This window comes from Magnolia sinica, chromosome 3 (assembly GCF_029962835.1).
Source record: "Magnolia sinica isolate HGM2019 chromosome 3, MsV1, whole genome shotgun sequence".
In the NCBI taxonomy this organism is placed as follows: domain Eukaryota; kingdom Viridiplantae; phylum Streptophyta; class Magnoliopsida; order Magnoliales; family Magnoliaceae; genus Magnolia; species Magnolia sinica.
Genome location: NC_080575.1, coordinates 7,045,785 through 7,064,242, shown reverse-complemented (window position 1 = coordinate 7,064,242; position 18,458 = coordinate 7,045,785).

Genomic DNA, 18,458 nt, shown 5'->3' with positions numbered 1-18,458 from the left:
CCAAAAATGAGGTATATACCAATCTCAAGTGGACCGCATTACAGGAAACAGTGTTAAATGAGTATCGACCATTAAAAAATATTTTGGGGCCATAAAAGTTTTGGATCAACATGATTTTTGTTTTTTCCCTTCATCTAGGCCTGTATGACCTAATCAACATATTGGATGTCACATAAGCAGTACAGTGGGCCTTAGGAGGATTTTAATAATGGATATACAATCACCATTGTTTTCATGTGGTGTGGTGCACCTGAGATTTATATACCTGTCATTTTTGTGATCAAGTAATAAAATGATCTTTAAAAATGGATGAATGGAATGGATGAAACAAATACATCATGGTGGGGCCCACAGAGCACCGACCACCAACCACGGGGTTGGTGTCCGGGGGAGTAGCCAATCCGTTTCCCACAGGAAAGGCTCTGTGGGGCCCACTAGAATCTATGTATTGAACCACACCGTAGGAAGCGGTGGTGACAATAAGATCCACCGTTGAAACCTTCCTATGGCCCACGGTGACGGTGATGTTTATTTGTGATCTTGCCCTCGCAAAAAATCAAAAAATGCCACTTGTACAGGGTATTTACGTCTTACAAATCGCAAATCGCAAATCACACACACACATACGCACATACACACACACACTGTATTTCTTCCCTATCCAAAAGGACCAAAATCCTAAAAAATCGGAGAAAGCTCTGAGCGACTTCTCCTGCTGGGGCTTGCTCCAGAAATGGTAGAAGTCGCCCCCCCCACTCATTCGCCGACGGAGCCATCACTTTTGCAAAATGTAAGAAATGTAAATGTCATTATTTTTTAAAAAAATTTAATAATCATATTTTTCTTTTTGAAAATGTCGGGATGATTGATGTTACGAGTAAAGTCAGTGTTACATTCACCATTGCTTCAAGCGTAGATAGTTTTTTGAGAGCTAAGAAATACAAATGGGAAGGAATTGTTTCGTTTATCATCGCAGCAATCATGACAATTTTTTGGTTGTTATTCGATTTTTATGCAAAAAATTGCCTTGCTGGTGCAATCCAGACCATTCTGATAATCCGGCACCGGCTAGTGACAATGCAGACCATCTTGATAATCCGGCGCCGACTGGTAGTAATCCAAACCATCCTATTAATCCGGCGTCGGCTGGTGGCGACCATCCTGATAATGAAGAAGCAGGTGCCGCTGCAGGGCGGGATAGAGATCTGATTGTGGTACCTTCTGATACGGAACAAGCTCCAAGGTCGAATGAAATGCTTCTGGCTCGACATCTGGACAGAAATCGTCACCGAAAAAGCGGGAAGTTAAAAGTTCAGAACTTAAGGAAATTGTAATATAGTGATAATTGGCTGCTTAAATGTCATTCTCTTTTACTAGTGTTTGGTGTAATACAGTGATAATAGGAAAAGAAACGGATTGGCTACTACTCCTGACACCAGCCAATCGCTGGTGGTCGGTGCTTTGTGGGCCCCACCATGATTAATTTGTTTCATCCATGCCGTCCATATATTTTTAAAGATCACTTTAGGTTATGAGACCAAAAATGAGGTATATACCAATCTTAAGTGGACATCATTACATGAAACAGTGTTAAATGAGTATTGACCATTAAAAAACATTTTGGGGCTATAAAAGTTTTGGATCAACACGATTTTTATTTTTTCCCTTCATCTGGGCCTGTATGACCTAATCAACATATTGGATGTCAAATAAACAGTACAGTGGGCCTTAGGAGGATTTTAATAATGGATATCCAATCACTATTGTTTTCATGTGTTGTGGTGCACCTGAGATTTATATACCTGTCATTTTTAAAATGAAGTAATAAAATGATCTTTAAAAATAGATGAAACACATACATCATGGTGAGGCCCACAGAGCACCGACCACCAGCCACGGGGCTAGTGTCAAGGGGAGTAGCCAATCCATTTCCCATAGGAAAGGCTCTGTGGGGCCCACTACAATCTATGTATTGAACTACACTGTAGGAAGCGATGGTGACAATAAGATCTACTGTTGAAACCTTCCTATGGCCCACGGTGACGATGATGTTTATTTGCAATCCTGCCCCCTCCAAAAACTAAAAAATGCCACATCTACAGGGTATTTACGTCTTACAAATTGCAAATCGCAAATTGCATATATATACTGTATTTCTTCCCTATCTAAAAGGACCAAAACTTTAAAAAATTGGAGAAAGCTCTGAGCGAAAAACCCATATGAGAAAGCTCTGAGCGGCTTCTCTTGCTAGGGTTTGCTCCAGAAATGGTAGAAGTCGCCCCCCGCCCTCATTCGCCGATGGTGCCATCACTTTTGCAAAATGTAAGACATGTAAATGTCATTATTTTTTTTTAAAAATTAATAATCATATTTTTCTTTTTGAAAATGCAGGGATGATTAATGTTGCCAGCAAGGTCAGTGTAATATTCACCATTGCTTCAAGCGTAGATAATTTTTTGATAGCTAAGAAATACAAATGGGAAGGAATTGTTCCATTTATCATCGTAGCAATCATGAAAATTTTCTAGTTGTTATTTGATTCTTATGTAAAAAATCGCCCTGCTGGTGGCAATTCAGATCATCCTGATAATCCGGCGCCGGCTGGTGGCAATTCAAACCATCGTGTTAATCCGGCGACGGCTGGTGGCAACCGTACTGATAATGAAGAAGCAAGTGACGCTGCAGAGCGGGATAGAGATCTGACTGTGTTACATTTTGGTACGGAACAAGCTCCAAGGTCGAATGAAATGATTCTGACTCGACATCTGGACAGAAATTGGCACTGAAAAAACGGAAAGTTAAAGTTTCAGAACATGAGAAAATTATAATACAGTGATAACTGGCTGCTTGAATGTCATTCTCTTTTACTAGTTTTTGGTATAACGCATTGATAATAGGAAAGGAAACGGATTGGCTACTCCTTACACAAGCCAATGGCTGGTGGTCGGTGCTCTATAGGCCCCACCATGATTAATTTGTTTCATCCATGCCGTCCATATATTTTTAAAGATCACTTTAGGTTATAAGACCAAAAATGAGGTATATACCAATCTTATGATTTTTGTTTTTTCCCTTCATCTCGGCCTGTATGACCTAATCAACATATTAGATGTCAAATGAACAGTACAGTGGGCCTTAGGAGGATTTTAATAATGGATATCCAATCATTATTGTTTTCATGTGGTGTGGTGCACCTGAGATTTATATACCTGTCATTTTTGGGATGAAGTAATAAAATGATCTTTAAAAATGGGTGAACAGAATGGATGAAACACATACATCATGGAAGCGCCCACAGAGCACCGACCACCAGCCACAGGGCTGGTGTCAGGGGGAGTAGCCAATCCGTTTCCCATAGGAAAGGCTCTATGAGGCCCACTATAATTTATGTATTAAACCACACCGTAGGAAGCGGTGGTGACAATAAGATCCACCGTTGAAACCTTCCTATGGCCCACGGTGACGGTGGTGTTTATTTGTGATCCTGCCTTCGTAAAAAACTAAAAAATGCCACGTATACAAGGTATTTACGTCTTACAAATCGCAAATCGCATATAAATACTGTATTTCTTCCCTATCCAAAAGGACCAAAACTCTAAACAGCTGAAGAAAGCTCTGATCGAAAAACCCATATGAGAAAGCTCTGAGCGGCTTCTCCTGCTGGGGCCTGCTCTAGAAATGGCAGAAGTCGCCCCCCCCAATTCGCGGACAGAGCCATCACTTTTACAAAATGTAAGAAATATAAATGTCATTATCTTTTTTTTTAAATTTTGATAATCATATTTTTCTTTTTGAAAATGCAGGGATGATTGATGTTACCAGCAAGGTCAGGGTTACATTCACCATTGCTTCAGTCGTAGATAGTTTTTTGATAGCTAAAAAATTGAAATAGGAAGGAATTGTTTCGTTTATCATCGCAGCAATCATGACAATTTTCTGTTTGTTATTCGATTCTTATGCAAAAAATCGCCCTGCTGGTGGCAATCCAGATTATCTTGATAATCCAGCGCCGGCTGGTGGCAATGCAGACCATCCTGATAATCCGGCGCCGGCCGGTGGCAATCCAAACCATCGTGTTAATCCGGCGTCGGCTGGTGGCGACCGTACTGATAATGAAGAAGCAGATGACGCTGCAGAGCGGGATAGAGATCTGACTGTGGTACCTTCTGGTATGGAACAGGCTCCCAGGTCGAATGAAATATTTCTGGCTCGACATCTGAACAGAAATTGGCAACGAAAAAGCGGAAAGTTAAAGGTTCAGAACATGAAGAAATTATAATTCAGCGATAACTGGCTGCTTGAATGTCATTTTCTTTTATTAGTTTTTGGTGCAACACATTGATAACAGGAAAGGAAACGGATTGGCTACTCCTTACACCAGCCAATGGCTGGTGGTCGGTGCTCTGTGGGCCCCACCATGATTAATTTGTTTCATCCATGCCGTCCATATATTTTTGAAGATCACTTTAGGTTATGAGACCAAAAATGAGGTATATACCAATCTTAAGTGGACCACGTTACATAAAACAATGTTAAATGAGTATCGACCATTAAAAAACATTTTGGGGCCATAAAAGTTTTGGATCAACATGATTTTTGTTTTTTCCCTTCATCTCGGCCTGTATGACCTAATCAACATATTGGATGTCAAATAAATAGTACAGTGGGCCTTAGGAGGATTTTAATAATGGATATCCAATTACTGTTGTTTTCATGTGGTGTGGTGCACCTGAGATTTATATACCTATCATTTTTGTGATCAAGAAATAAAATGATATTTAAAAATGGATGAACGGAATGGATGAAACACATACATCATGGTGGGGCCCACATAGAATTGACCACCAGCCACGGGGCTGGTGTCAGGGGGAGTAGCCAATCCGTTTCCCATAGGAAAGGCTTTGTGGGGCCCACTATAATATATGTATTGAACCACACCTTAGGAAGCGGTGGTGACAATAAGATCCACCATTGAAACCTTCCTATGGTCCACGGTGACGGTGATGTTTATTTGTGATCCTGCCCCCCCAAAAACCAAAAAACGCCATATGTACAAGGTATTTACGTCTTACAAATCGCAAATCGCATATAAATATCTCCTTTCTTCCCTATCCAAAAGGACCAAAACACTAAAAAATCGGAGAAAGCTCTGAGCGAAAAACCCATATGAGAAAACTCTGAGCGGCTTCTCCTGCTGGGGCCTGCTCTAGAAATGGCAGGAGTCGCCCCCTAATTCGCGGACGGAGCCATCACTTTTGCAAACTATAAGAAATATAAATATCATTATCTTTTAAAAAAAATTTAATAATCATATTTTTCTTTTTGAAAATACTGGGATGATTGATGCTACCAGCAAGGTCAGTGTTACATTCATCATTGCTTCAGTCGTATATAGTTTTTTAATAGCTAAAAAATAAAAATGAGAAGGAATTGTTTCGTTTATCATCGCATCAATCATAACAATTTTCTGGTTGTTATTCGATTCTTATGCAAAAAATCGCCCTACTGGTGGCAATCCAGATCATCCAGATAATCCAGCGCCGGCTGGTAGCAATGCAAACCATCCTGATAATCCGGCGTCGGCTGGTGGCAATTCAGACCATCGTGTTAATCCGGCGCCGGCTGGTGGCCACCGTACTAATAATGAAGAAGCAGGTGACGCTGCAGAACGGGATAAAGATCTGACTGTGGTACCTTCTGGTAAGGAACAGGCTCCAAGGTCGAATGAAATGCTTCTGACTTGACATCTGGACAGAAATCGGCAACGAAAAAGCGGAAAGTTAAAGGTTCAGAACATGAAAAAATTATAATACAGCGATAACTGGCTGCTTGAATGTCATTCTCTTTTATTAGTTTTTGGTGTAACACATTTATAATAGGAAAGGAAACGGATTGACTACTCCTTACACCAGCCAATGGCTGGTGGTCGGTGCTTTGTGGGCCCCACCATGATTAATTTGTTTCATCCATGCCGTCCATATATTTTTAAAGATCACTTTAGGTTATGAGACCAAAAATGAGGTATATACCAATCTTAAGTGGACCACATTATGTGAAACGATGTTAAATGAGTATCGACCATTAAAAAATATTTTGGGGCCATAAAAGTTTTAAATCAACATGGTTTTTATTTTTTCCCTTCATCTCGGCCTGTATGACCTAATCAACATATTGGATGTCAAATAAACAGTACAGTGGGCCTTAGGAGGATTTTAATAATGGATATCCAATCGCTATTATTTTCATGTGGTGTGGTGCACCTGAGATTTATATACCTATCATTTTTATGATCAAGAAATAAAATGATATTTAAAAATGGATGAATGGAATGGATGAAACACATACATCATGGTGGGGCCCACATAGAACCGACCACCAGCCACGGGGCTGGTGTCAGGGAGAGTAGCCAATCCGTTTCCCACAGGAAAGGCTCTGTGTGGTCCACTATAATCTATGTATTGAACCACACCGTAGGAAGCAGTGGTGACAATAAGATCCACCGTTGAAACCTTCCTATGGTCCACGGTGACGGTGATGTTTATTTATGATCCTGCCCCCCCTTAAAACCAAAAAATGCCACGTGTATAGGGTATTTACGTCTTACAAATCGCATATAAATATCTCCTTTCTTCCCTATCCAAAAGGACCAAAACTCAAAAAAATCGGAGAAAGCTCTGAGCGAAAAACCCATATGAGAAAGCTCTGAGCGGCTTCTCTTGCTGGGGCCTGCTCTAGAAATGGCAGAAGTCGCCCCCCTAATTCACGGACGGAGCTATCACTTTTGCAAACTGTAAGAAATATAAATGTCATTATCTTTTTAAAAAAAATTAATAATCATATTTTTCTTTTTAAAAATACTGGGATGATTGATGTTATCAGTAAGGTCAGTGTTACATTCACCATTGCTTCAGTCGTATATAGTTTTTTGATAGCTAAAAAATACAAATGGGAAGTAATTGTTTCGTTTATCATCGTAACAATCATGACAATTTTCTGGTTGTTATTCGATTCTTATGCAAAAAATTGCCCTGCTGGTGGCAATCCAAATCATCCTGATAATCCGGCGCCGGCTGGTGGCAATGCAGACCATCCTGATAATTCGGCACCGGCTGGTGGCAATTCAAACCATCGTGTTAATCCGACACCGGTTGGTGGTGACCGTACTGATAATGAAGAAGCAGGTGACGCTGCAGAGCGGGATAAAGATCTGGCTGTTGTACCTTCTGGTACGGAACAGGCTCCAAGGTCGAATGAAATGCTTCTGGCTCGACATCTACACAGAAATCGACACCGAAAAAGTAAAAAGTTAAAGGTTCAGAAGTTGAGGAAATTATAATATAGTGATAATTGGCTGCTTGAATGTTTTTCTCTTTTACTAGTGTTTGGTGTAACACATTGATAACAAAAAAGGAAACAGATTGGATACTCCTTACACTAGCCAATGGCTGGTGGTCGGTGCTCTGTGGGCCTCACCATGATGTATATGTTTCATCCATGCCATCCATAAATTTTTAAAGATCACTTTAGGTTATGAGACCAAAAATGAGGTATATACCAATCTTAAGTGGACTACATTACCTGAAATAGTGTTAAATGAGTATCGACCATTAAAAAACATTTTAGGGCCATAAAAGTTTTAGATCAACATGGTTTTTATTTTTTCCCTTCATCTGGGCCTGTATGACCTAATCAATATATTGGATTTTAAATAAACAGTATAGTGGGCCTTAGGAGGATTTTAATAATGGATATCCAATCACTATTGTTTTCATGTGGTGTGGTGCACTTGAGATTTATATACCTGTCATTTTTGGGATGAAGTAATAAAATGATCTTTAAAAATGGATGAACGGAATGGATGAAACACATACATCATGGTGGAGCCCACAGAGAACCGACCACCAGCCACGAGGCTGGTGTGTGGGGGAGTAGCCAATCCATTTCCCACAGGAAAGGCTCTGTGGGGCCCACTATAATCTATGTATTGAACAACACCGTAGTAAGCGGTGGTGACAATAAGATCCACCGTTGAAACCTTCCTATGGCTCACGGTGACGGTGATGTTTATTTGTGATCCTGCCCTCGCCAAAAACCAAAAAACGCTACGTGTATAGGGTATTTACGTCTTAGAAATCGCAAATCGCATATAAATACTGTATTTCTTCCCTATCCAAATGGACCAAAACACTAAAAAATCGGAGAAAGCTCTGAGCGAAAAACCCATATGAGAAAGCTCTGAGCGGCTTCTCCTGATGGGGCCTGCTCAAGAAATGGCAGAAGTTACCCCCCCTAATTCGAGGACGGAGCCATCACTTTTGCAAAATGTAAAAAATATAAATGTCATTATTTTTTTTAATTTAATAACCATATTTTTCTTTTTGAAAATGCAGGGACGATTGATGTTACCAGCAAGGTCAGTGTTACATTCATCATTGCTTCAGTCATAGATAGTTTTTTGATAGCTAAAAAATACAAATGAGAATGAATTGTTTCGTTTATCATCGCAGCAATCATGAAAATTTTCCGGTTGTTATTTGATTCTTATGCAAAAAATCGCCCTGTTGGTGGCAATCTAGATCATTCTGATAATCCGGCGTCAGTTGATGGCAATGCAGACCATCCTGATAATCTAGCGTCGACTGGTGGCAATCCAAACCATCATGTTAATCCGGCGCCCGTCGGTGGCGACCGTACTGATAATGAAGAAGCAGGTGGTCCTGCTGAGCGGGATAGAGATCTGACTGTGGTATCTTCTGGTACGAAACAGGCTCCAAGGTCGAATAAAATGCTTCTGACTCGACATCTGGACAGAAATCGGCACCGAAAAATTGAAAAGTTAAAGGTTCAGAACCTGAGAAAATTATAATACAGTGATAACTGGCTGCTTGAATGTCTTTCTCTTTTACTAGTGTTTGGTGTAACACATTGATAATAGGAAAGGAAACGGATTGGTTACTCCTTACACCAGCCAATGGCTGGTGGTCGGTGCTCTGTGGGCCCCACCATGATGTATTTGTTTCATCCATGCCGTCCATATATTTTTAAAGATCACTTTAGGTTATGAGACCAAAAATGAGGTATATACCAATCTTAAGTGGACCACATTACTTGAAATAGTGTTAAATGAGTATCGACCATTAAAAAATATTTTAGGGCCATAAAAGTTTTAGATCAACATGATTTTTTTTTCCCCTTCATCTGGGCTTGTATGACCTAATCAACATATTGGATGTCAAATAAACAGTATAGTGGGCCTTAGGCTGATTTTAATAATGGATATCCAATCACTATTGTTTTCATGTGGTGCGGTGCACCTGAGATTTATATACCTGTCATTTTTGGGATAAAGTAATAAAATGATCTTTAAAAATGGATGAACGGAATGGATGAAAGACATACATCTTAGTGGCGCCCACAGAGCACCGACCACCAGCCACGGGGCTGGTGTTAGGGGGAGTAGCCAATCCGTTTCCCACAGGAAAGGCTCTGTGGTGCCCATTATAATCTATGTATTGAACCACACCGTAGGAAGCGGTGGTGACAATAAGATCCACCGTTGAAACCTTCCTATGACCCACGGTGGCGGTGATGTTTATTTGCAATCCCATCCCCGCCAAAAATAAAAAAACGCCACGTGTACAGGGTATTTACGTCTTAAAAATCACAAAACGTAAATATATATTGTATTTCTTCCCTATCCAAAAGGACCAAAACCCCTAAAAAACTGGAGAAGGTTTTGGGCGAAAAACGCATATGAGAAAGCTTTGAGTGGCTTCTTCTGCTGGGGCCTGCTCTAGAAATGGCAGAAGTCGCCCCCCCTCATTCGCCGACGGAGTTATTACTTTTACAAAATGTAAGAAATGTAAATGTCATTATCTCTTTTTTTTTAAAAAATTAATAATTATATTTTTCTTTTTGAAAATGTAGGGATGATTAATATTTCCAGTAAGGTTAGTGTTACATGCACCATTGCTTTAGGCGTAAATAACTTTTTAATAGCTAAGAAATACAAAAGGGAAGGAATTGTTTCGTTTATCATTGCAGCAATCATGAATATTTTCTGTTTGTTGTTCGATTTTTATGCAAAAAAAGCCCTGCTAGTGGCAAATCAGACCATCCGGATAATCCGGTGCCGGCTGGTGTCAATCTGGCGCAGGCTGGTGTCAATACAGACCATCTTGATAATTCAGCGCCGGCTAGTGCTCTAGCTGGTGACAATCCAAACCATCCTGTTAATCCGGCACCAGCTGGTGGTGACCATCCTGATAATGAAGAAGTCGGTGCCGTTGTAAAGCCGGTGCCGTTGTAGAGCGAGATAGAGATCTAATTGTGGTACCTTCTGGTAGGAAAATGCTCCAAGGTCGAATGAAAATGCTTCTGGGTTGACATCTGGACAGAAATCGGCACCGAAAAAGCGAGAAGTTAAATGTTCATAGCTTGAGGAAATTGTAATACATTGATAACTGACTGCTTGAATGTAATTTTTTTTATTAGTGTTTGGTGTAATACAATGATAACAGGAAAGGAAACGGATTGGCTACTCCTCCTGACACTAGCCAATAGCTAGTGGTTGTTGATCTGTCAGCCCCACCATGTTGTATTTCTTTCATCCAGTCCGTCCATATATTTTTAAAGATCATTTTAGGTTATGAGACCAAAAATGAGGTATATACCAATCTTAACTGGACCAAATTATTGGAAACAGTGTTAAATGAGTATCGACCATTAAAAAATATTTTGGGGCCATAAAAGTTTTGGATCAAGTTGATTTTTGTTTTTTCCCTTCATCTATGCCTGTATGACCTAATCAACATATTGTATGTCAAATAAACAATACAATGGGCCTTAGGAGGATTTTAATAATGGATATCCAATCACTATTGTTTTCATGTGGTGTGGTGCACTTAAGATTTATATACCTGTTATTTTTGGGATCAAGTAATAAAATGATATTTAAAAATGGATGAATGGAATGGATGAAACACATACATCAAGGTGGGGCCCACAGAGAACTGACCACCAGCCACGAGGCTGGTGTCAGGGGGAGTAACCAATCCGTTTCCCACAGGAAAGGCTCTATGGATCCCATTATAATCTACGTATTGAACCACACCGTAGGAAGCGGTGGTGACAATAAGATCCACCATTGAAACCTTCCTATGCCCCACGGTGACGGTGATGTTTAATTGGGATCCTGCCCCCTCCAAAAATTAAAAAATGTCATATGTATAGGGTATTTACGTCTTACAAATCGCAAATTGCATATAAATACTGTATTTCTTCCTTATCCAAAAGGACCAAAACACTAAAAAACCGGAGAAAGCTTTGAGCGAAAAACCCATATGAGAAAGGTCTAAGTGGCTTCTCCTGTTGGGGCCTGCTCCAGAAATGGCAGAAGTCGCCCCCCTAATTCGCGGACAGAGCCATCACTTTTGCAAAATGTAAGAAATATAAATGTCATTATCTTTAAAAAAATTTAATAATCATATTTTTCTTTTTGAAAATGCAGGGATGATTGATGTTACCAGAAAGGTCAGTGTTACATTCACCATTATTTCAGTCGTAGATAGTTTTTTAATAGCTAAAAAATATAAATAGGAAGGAATTGTTTCGTTTATCATTACATTAACCATGACAATTTTCTATTTGTTATTTGATTCTTCTGCAAAAAATCGTCCTGCTAGTGGCAACCAGATCATCCTGATAATCCGGCGCTGGCTGGTTGCAATGCAGACCATCCTGTTAATCCGGCGCCGGCTGGTGGCAATCCAAACCATCGTGTTAATCCGGCGCCGGCTGGTGGCGACCGTACTAATAATGAAGAAGTAGGTAATGCTGCAGAGCTAGATAAAGATCTGACTGTGGTACCTTCTGATACGGAATAGGATCCAAGGTTGAATGAAATGCTTCTGACTCGACATCTGGACAGAAATCGGCACCGAAAAAGTGGAAAGTAAAAGGTTCAGAATATGAGAAAATTATAATACAGTGATAACTGACTGCTTGAACGAAATTCTCTTTTACTAGTTTTTGGTGTAACACATTGATAATAGGAAAGGAAACGGATTGACTACTCCTTACACTAGCCAATGGATGGTGGTCGGTGCTTTGTGGGCCCTACCATGATTAATTTGTTTCATCTATGCCGTCATTGGATGTCAAATAAACAGTATAGTGGGCCTTAGGAGGATTTTAATAATGGATATCCAATCACTATTGTTTTCATGTGGTGTGGTGCACCTGATATTTATATACCTGTCATTTTTGGGATCAAGTAATAAAATGATCTTTAAAAATGGATGAACGGAATGGATGAAACACATACATCATAGTGGCGCCCACAGAGTACCAACCACCAGCCACGGGGCTAGTGTCAGGGGGAGTAGCCAATCCGTTTTTCACAGAAAAGGCTCTGTGGTGCCCACTATAATCTATGTATTGTACCACATCGTAGGAAGCGGTGGTGACAAGAAGATCCACTGTTGAAACCTTCCTATGACCCACGGTGACGGTGATGTTTATTTTCGATCTCGTCCCCGCCAAAAACTAAAAAACGCCACGTGTACAGGGTATTTACGTCTTACAAATTGCAAATCGCAAATATATACTGTATTTCTTCCCTATCCAAAAGGACCAAAACTCCTGAAAAACTGAAAAAAGTTTTGAGTGAAAAACCCATATGAGAAAGCTCTGAGCGGCTTCTCCTACTGGGGCCTGCTCCAGAAATGACAAAAGTCGCCCCCCCTCATTTGCCGATGGAGTCATTACTTTTACAAAATGTAAGAAATGTAAATGTCATTATCTTTTTTTTAAAAATAATTATTATATTTTTCTTTTTGAAAATACAGGGATGGTTAATGTTGCCAATAACGTTAGTGTTACATTCACCCCTACTTTAGGCGTAGATAACTTTTTAATAGTTAAGAAATACAAAAGGGAAGGAATTATTTTGTTTATCATCTCAGCAATCATGAATATTTTCTGGTTGTTATTCGATTTTTATGTAAAAAAAGGCCCTGCTGGTGGCAAACCAGACTATCCTGATAATCCGGCGCCGGCTGGTGGCAATACAGACCATCTTGATAACCCGTCGCCGGCTAGTGCGCTGGCTGGTGATAATCCAAACCATCCTGTTAATCCGGCACCGGCTGGTGGTGACCGTCCTGATAATGAAGAAGCTGGTGATACTGCAGAGCGGGATAGAGATCTGACTATAGTACCATCTGGTACGGAACAGGCTCTAAGGTCGAATGAAATGCTTCTAGCTCGACATCTGGATAGAAATCGACACCGAAAAAGTGAAAAGTTAAATGTTCAGAACTTGAGAAAATTATAATACAGTGATAACTAGCTGCTTGAATGTCTTTCTCTTTTACTAGTGTTTGGTGTAACATATTGATAATAGGAAAGGAAACAGATTGGTTACTCCTTACACCAGCCAATGGCTGGTGGTCGGTGCTTTGTGGCCCCCACCATGATGTATTTGTTTCATCCATGCTGTCCATATATTTTTAAAGATCACTTTAGGTTATGAGACCAAAAATGAGGTATATATCAATCTTAAGTGGGCCACATTACAGGAAACAGTGTTAAATGAGTATCGATCATTAAAAAACATTTCGGGGCCATAAAAGTTTTGGATCAAGATGATTTTTGTTTTTTCCCTTCATCTGGGCCTGTATGACCTAATCAACATATTGGATGTCAAATAAACAGTATAGTGGGCCTTAGGAGGATTTTAATAATGGATATCCAATCACTATTGTTTTCATGTGGTGTGGTGCACCTGAGATTTATATACCTGTCATTTTTGGGATCAAGTAATAAAATGATCTTTAAAAATGGATGAACGGAATGGATGAAACACATACATCATTGTGGGGCCCACAGAGCACCGACCATTAGCCACGGGGCTAGTGTCATGGGGAGTAGCCAATCCGTTTCCTACAGGAAAGGATTTGTGGGGCCCACTATAATATATGTATTGAACAACACTGTAGGAAGCGGTGTTGACAATAAGATCCACCGTTGAAACCTTCCTATGGCCCATGGTGACGGTGATATTTTTTTGCAATCCTGCCCCAGCCAAAAATTAAAAAACGCCACATGTATAGGGTATTTATGTCTTACAAATCGTAAATCAAAAACCGCATATATATACTGTATTTCTTCCCTATCCAAAAGGACAAAATCCTAAAAACCTGGAGAAAGGTCTGAGTGAAAAACCCTTATGAGAAAGCTCTGAGCGGCTTCTCCTACTGGGGCCTACTCCAAAAATGGCAAAAGTCGCCTCCCCTCTCATTTGCCGACGAAACCATCACTTTTGCAACATGTAAGAAATGTAAATGGCATTATCTTTTTTTAATTTAATAATTATATTTTTCTTTTTGAAAACGCAGGGATGATTGATGTTGTCAGCAAGGTCAGTCTTACATTCATCATCGCTTCAGGCGTATATAATTTTTTGATAGATAAGAAATACAAATGGGAATGAATTGTTTCGTTTATCATCGCAGCATTCATGACAATTTTCTGGTTGTTATTCGATTTTTATGCAAAAAATCACCCTGCTGGTGGCAATCCAAACTATTTTGATAATCCGGCGCCGACTGGTGGTAATGCATACCATCCTAATAATCCACCGCCGGCTGGTGGCAATCCAAACTATCCTTTTATTTCGGTGCCGGCTGGTGGCGACCATCATGATAGTGAAGAAGCAGGTACCGTTGCAGAGTGGGATAAAAATCTAACTGTGGTACCTTCTGGTCCAGAACAGGCTCCAAGGTCGAATGAAAATGCTTCTGGCTCGACATATGGACAAAAATCGGCATCGAAAAAGTGGAAAGTTAAAGGTTCAAAACTTGAGAAAATTGTAATACAGTGATAACTGGCTGCTTGAATGTCATTCTCTTTTACTAGTGTTTGGTGTAATACAGTGATAACAGGAAAGGAAACGGATTGGCTACTCCTCATAACACAAGCCAATGGCTGGTGGTCCCTGCTCTGTGGGCCCAACCATGATGTATTTGTTTCATCCATGCCGTCCACATATTTTTAAAGATCATTTTATGTTATGAGACCAAAAATGAGGTATATACCAATCTTAAGTGGACCACATTACAGGAAACAATGTTAAATGAGTATCGATCATTAAAAAAATATTTTGGGGCCATAAAAGTTTTGGATCAAGATAATTTTTGTTTTTTCCCTTCATCTGGGCATGCATGACCTAATCAACATATTGGATGTCAAATAAACAGTACAGTGGGCCTTGGGAGGATTTTAATAATGGATATCCAATCACTATTGTTTTCATGTGGTGTGGTGCACCTGAGATTTATATACTTGTCATTTTTGGAATCAAGTAATAAAATGATCTTTAAAAATGGATGAACGGAATGGATGAACTCTGAGTAGCTTCTCATGTTGGGGCCTGCTCCAGAAATGGCAGAAGTCGCCCCCCCACCTCATTCGCCGACGGAGCCATTACTTTTGCAAAATGTAAGAAATGTTAATGTCATTATCTTTTAAAAAAAAGAAATTTAATAATCATATTTTTCTTTTTTAAAATGCAGGGATGATTGATGTTACCAGTAAAGTCAGTGTTACATTCATCATTGCTTCAGGCGTAAATAGTTTTTTGATAGCTAAGAAATACAAATGGGAAGGAATTGTTTCGTTTATCATCGCAGCAATCATGACAATTTTCTGGTTGTTATTCGATTTTTATTCAAAAAATCGGCCTGCTTGTGGCAATCTAGACCATCATGATAATCCGACGCCGGCTGGTGCGCTGGCTGGTGGCAATACAGACCATCCTGATAATCCGGTGCTGGCTAGTGCGCCGGCTGGTGCCAATCCAAACCATCATGTAATCCGGTGCCGGCTTGTGGCGACCGTCCTGATAATTAAGAAGTAGGTACCACTGCAGAGCGGGATAGAGATCTGACTGTGGTACCTTCTTGTACGGAACATGCTCCAAGGTCGAAGAAAATGCTTCTGGCTCAACATCTGAACAGAAATCGATACCGAAAAAGCGGGAAGTTAAAGGTTCAGAACTTGAGGAAATTGTAATACAGTGATAACTGGCTAGTTGAATGTCATTCTCTTTTACTAGTGTTTAGTGTAATACAGTGATAACATGAAAGGAAACGGATTAACTACTCCTCCTGACACCAGCCAATAGCTGGTGGTTGGTGCTTTGTGGGCCCCACCATGATGTATTTGTTTCATCCATGCCGTCCATATATTTTTAAAGATCATTTTAGGTTATGAGACAAAAAAGGAGGTATATACCAATCTTAAGTGGACCACATTATAGGAAACAATGTTAAATGAGTATCGACCATTAAAAAACATTTTGGTGCCATAAAAGTTTTGGATTATGATGATTTTTGTTTTTCCCCTCATCTGGGCCTGTATGACCTAATCAACATATTGGATGTCAAATAAACAATACAGTGCGCCTTAGGAGGATTTTAATAATGGATATCCAATCACTATTGTTTTCATGTGGTGTGGTGCACTTGAGATTTATATACCTGTCATTTTTGGAATCAAGTAATAAAATGATCTTTAAAAATGGATGAACGGAATGGATGAAACACATACATCATGGTGGGGCCCACAAAGCACCGACCACCAGCCACGGGGCTGGTGTCAGGGGGAGTAGCCAATCCGTTTATCACAGGAAAGGCTCTGTGGGGCCCACTATAATCTATGTATTGAACCACACCGTAGAAAGCAGTGGTGACAATAAGATCCACCGTTGAAACCTTCCTATGGCCCACGGTGATGGTGATGTTTATTTGTGATCTTACCCCACCAAAAACCAAAAAACGCCACGTGTACAGGGTATTTATGTCTTATAAATCGCAAATCGCATATATATATATATATATACAGTATTTCTTCCTTTTCCAAAAGGACCAAAATCCTAAAAAATCGGAGAAAGCTTTGAGCGAAAAACCCTTATGAGAAAGCTCTGAGCGGCTTCTCTTGCTGGGGCTTGCTTCAGAAATGGAAGAAGTCGCCCTCCCTCATTCGGCGACGAAGCCATCACTTTTGCAAAATGTAAGAAATGTAAATGTCATTATCTTTTTTTTATATGTATATTTAATAATCATATTTTTCTTTTTGAAAATGCAAGAATGATTGATGTTGCCAACAAGGTCAGTGTTACATTCACCATTGCTTCAAGCGTAATAGTTTTTTGATAGCTAAGAAATACAAATGGGAAGGAATTGTTTCGTTTATCATCGCATCAATCATGACAATTTTCTCGTTGTTATTCGATTTTTATGCAAAAAATCGCCCTATTGGTGGCAATCTAAACCATCCTGATAATCCAGCGCCGATTGGTGGCAATATAGACCATCCTAATAATCTGGGGCCGGCTGGTGGCAATCTAAATTATCCTGTTAATCCGACGCCGACTGGTGGCAACCGTCTTGATAATGAAGAAGTAGGTGCCGCTGAAGAGCGGGATAGAGTTCGGACTGTGGTGCCTTCTAGTACGGAACAAGCTCCAAGGTCGAATGAAAATGCTTCTAGCTCGACATCTGGACAGAAATCGGCACCGAAAAAGCAGGAAGTTAAAGGTTCAGAACTTTAAAAAATTGTAATACAGTGATAACTGGCTGCTTGAATGTCATTCTCTTTTACTAGTGTTTGGTTTCAGTGTTAGTGTCTTTCATGGCCTGTTTGGCCGGACCGATCCCATGGAGTTAAGAGGGATGGGATTGCTTATAAGGTAATGATGATGATGTCAGTGGATGGAGTGGGGTTCCTGAGTTTTGCTATATCCCGGGACATTATCCTTGGGCTGTTTGGATGGAAAAAAGAAATCCCAGAATTTCATCTGGTACGGTGTTTGGATGTGCCATGAGATTAACTCAATTCACTGGATTATGATACGCTGACCGTTTAGCGCCCGGGATTAAGTAATCGGGGATTGGAAGCTGCTCGCAAGATACCTTGTCATCCTATCTGTGGTTCGTACGGACGGTCAAGTCTACATGCTGCACACATGGTGATTACACGTGTGGGTATCCTACAATACAAATCCCACCGTGCAATATCTACGGACCTCTCTGTATTAACATCCAAACCAGTATCAAATCTATTGGATTATCCACACGTGTAATGTAAATGAACGGCGCATTATCCATTTTGGAACACGTTCATCTTTCCAGACCATTGTAGAATATTATTATTCAATCACATGATCTATCCTACGAATTGAACGGTTCAGATGGATTTAAGTCCACGATACATGAATGGTATTCACGTGCAAGCCTACGTAAATCCAGCTGCATATGTTCAAAATGGTGCTTGGGGTGAAGCAGTGGACCACATCGACTTATCAAGTGGACGGCTGGACCACATCAACTGACTTATCATCAGCTCAATGGACTAGTCAAGGTGAGGCAGACGTAGTAGTGTAGCACCTCCTATCA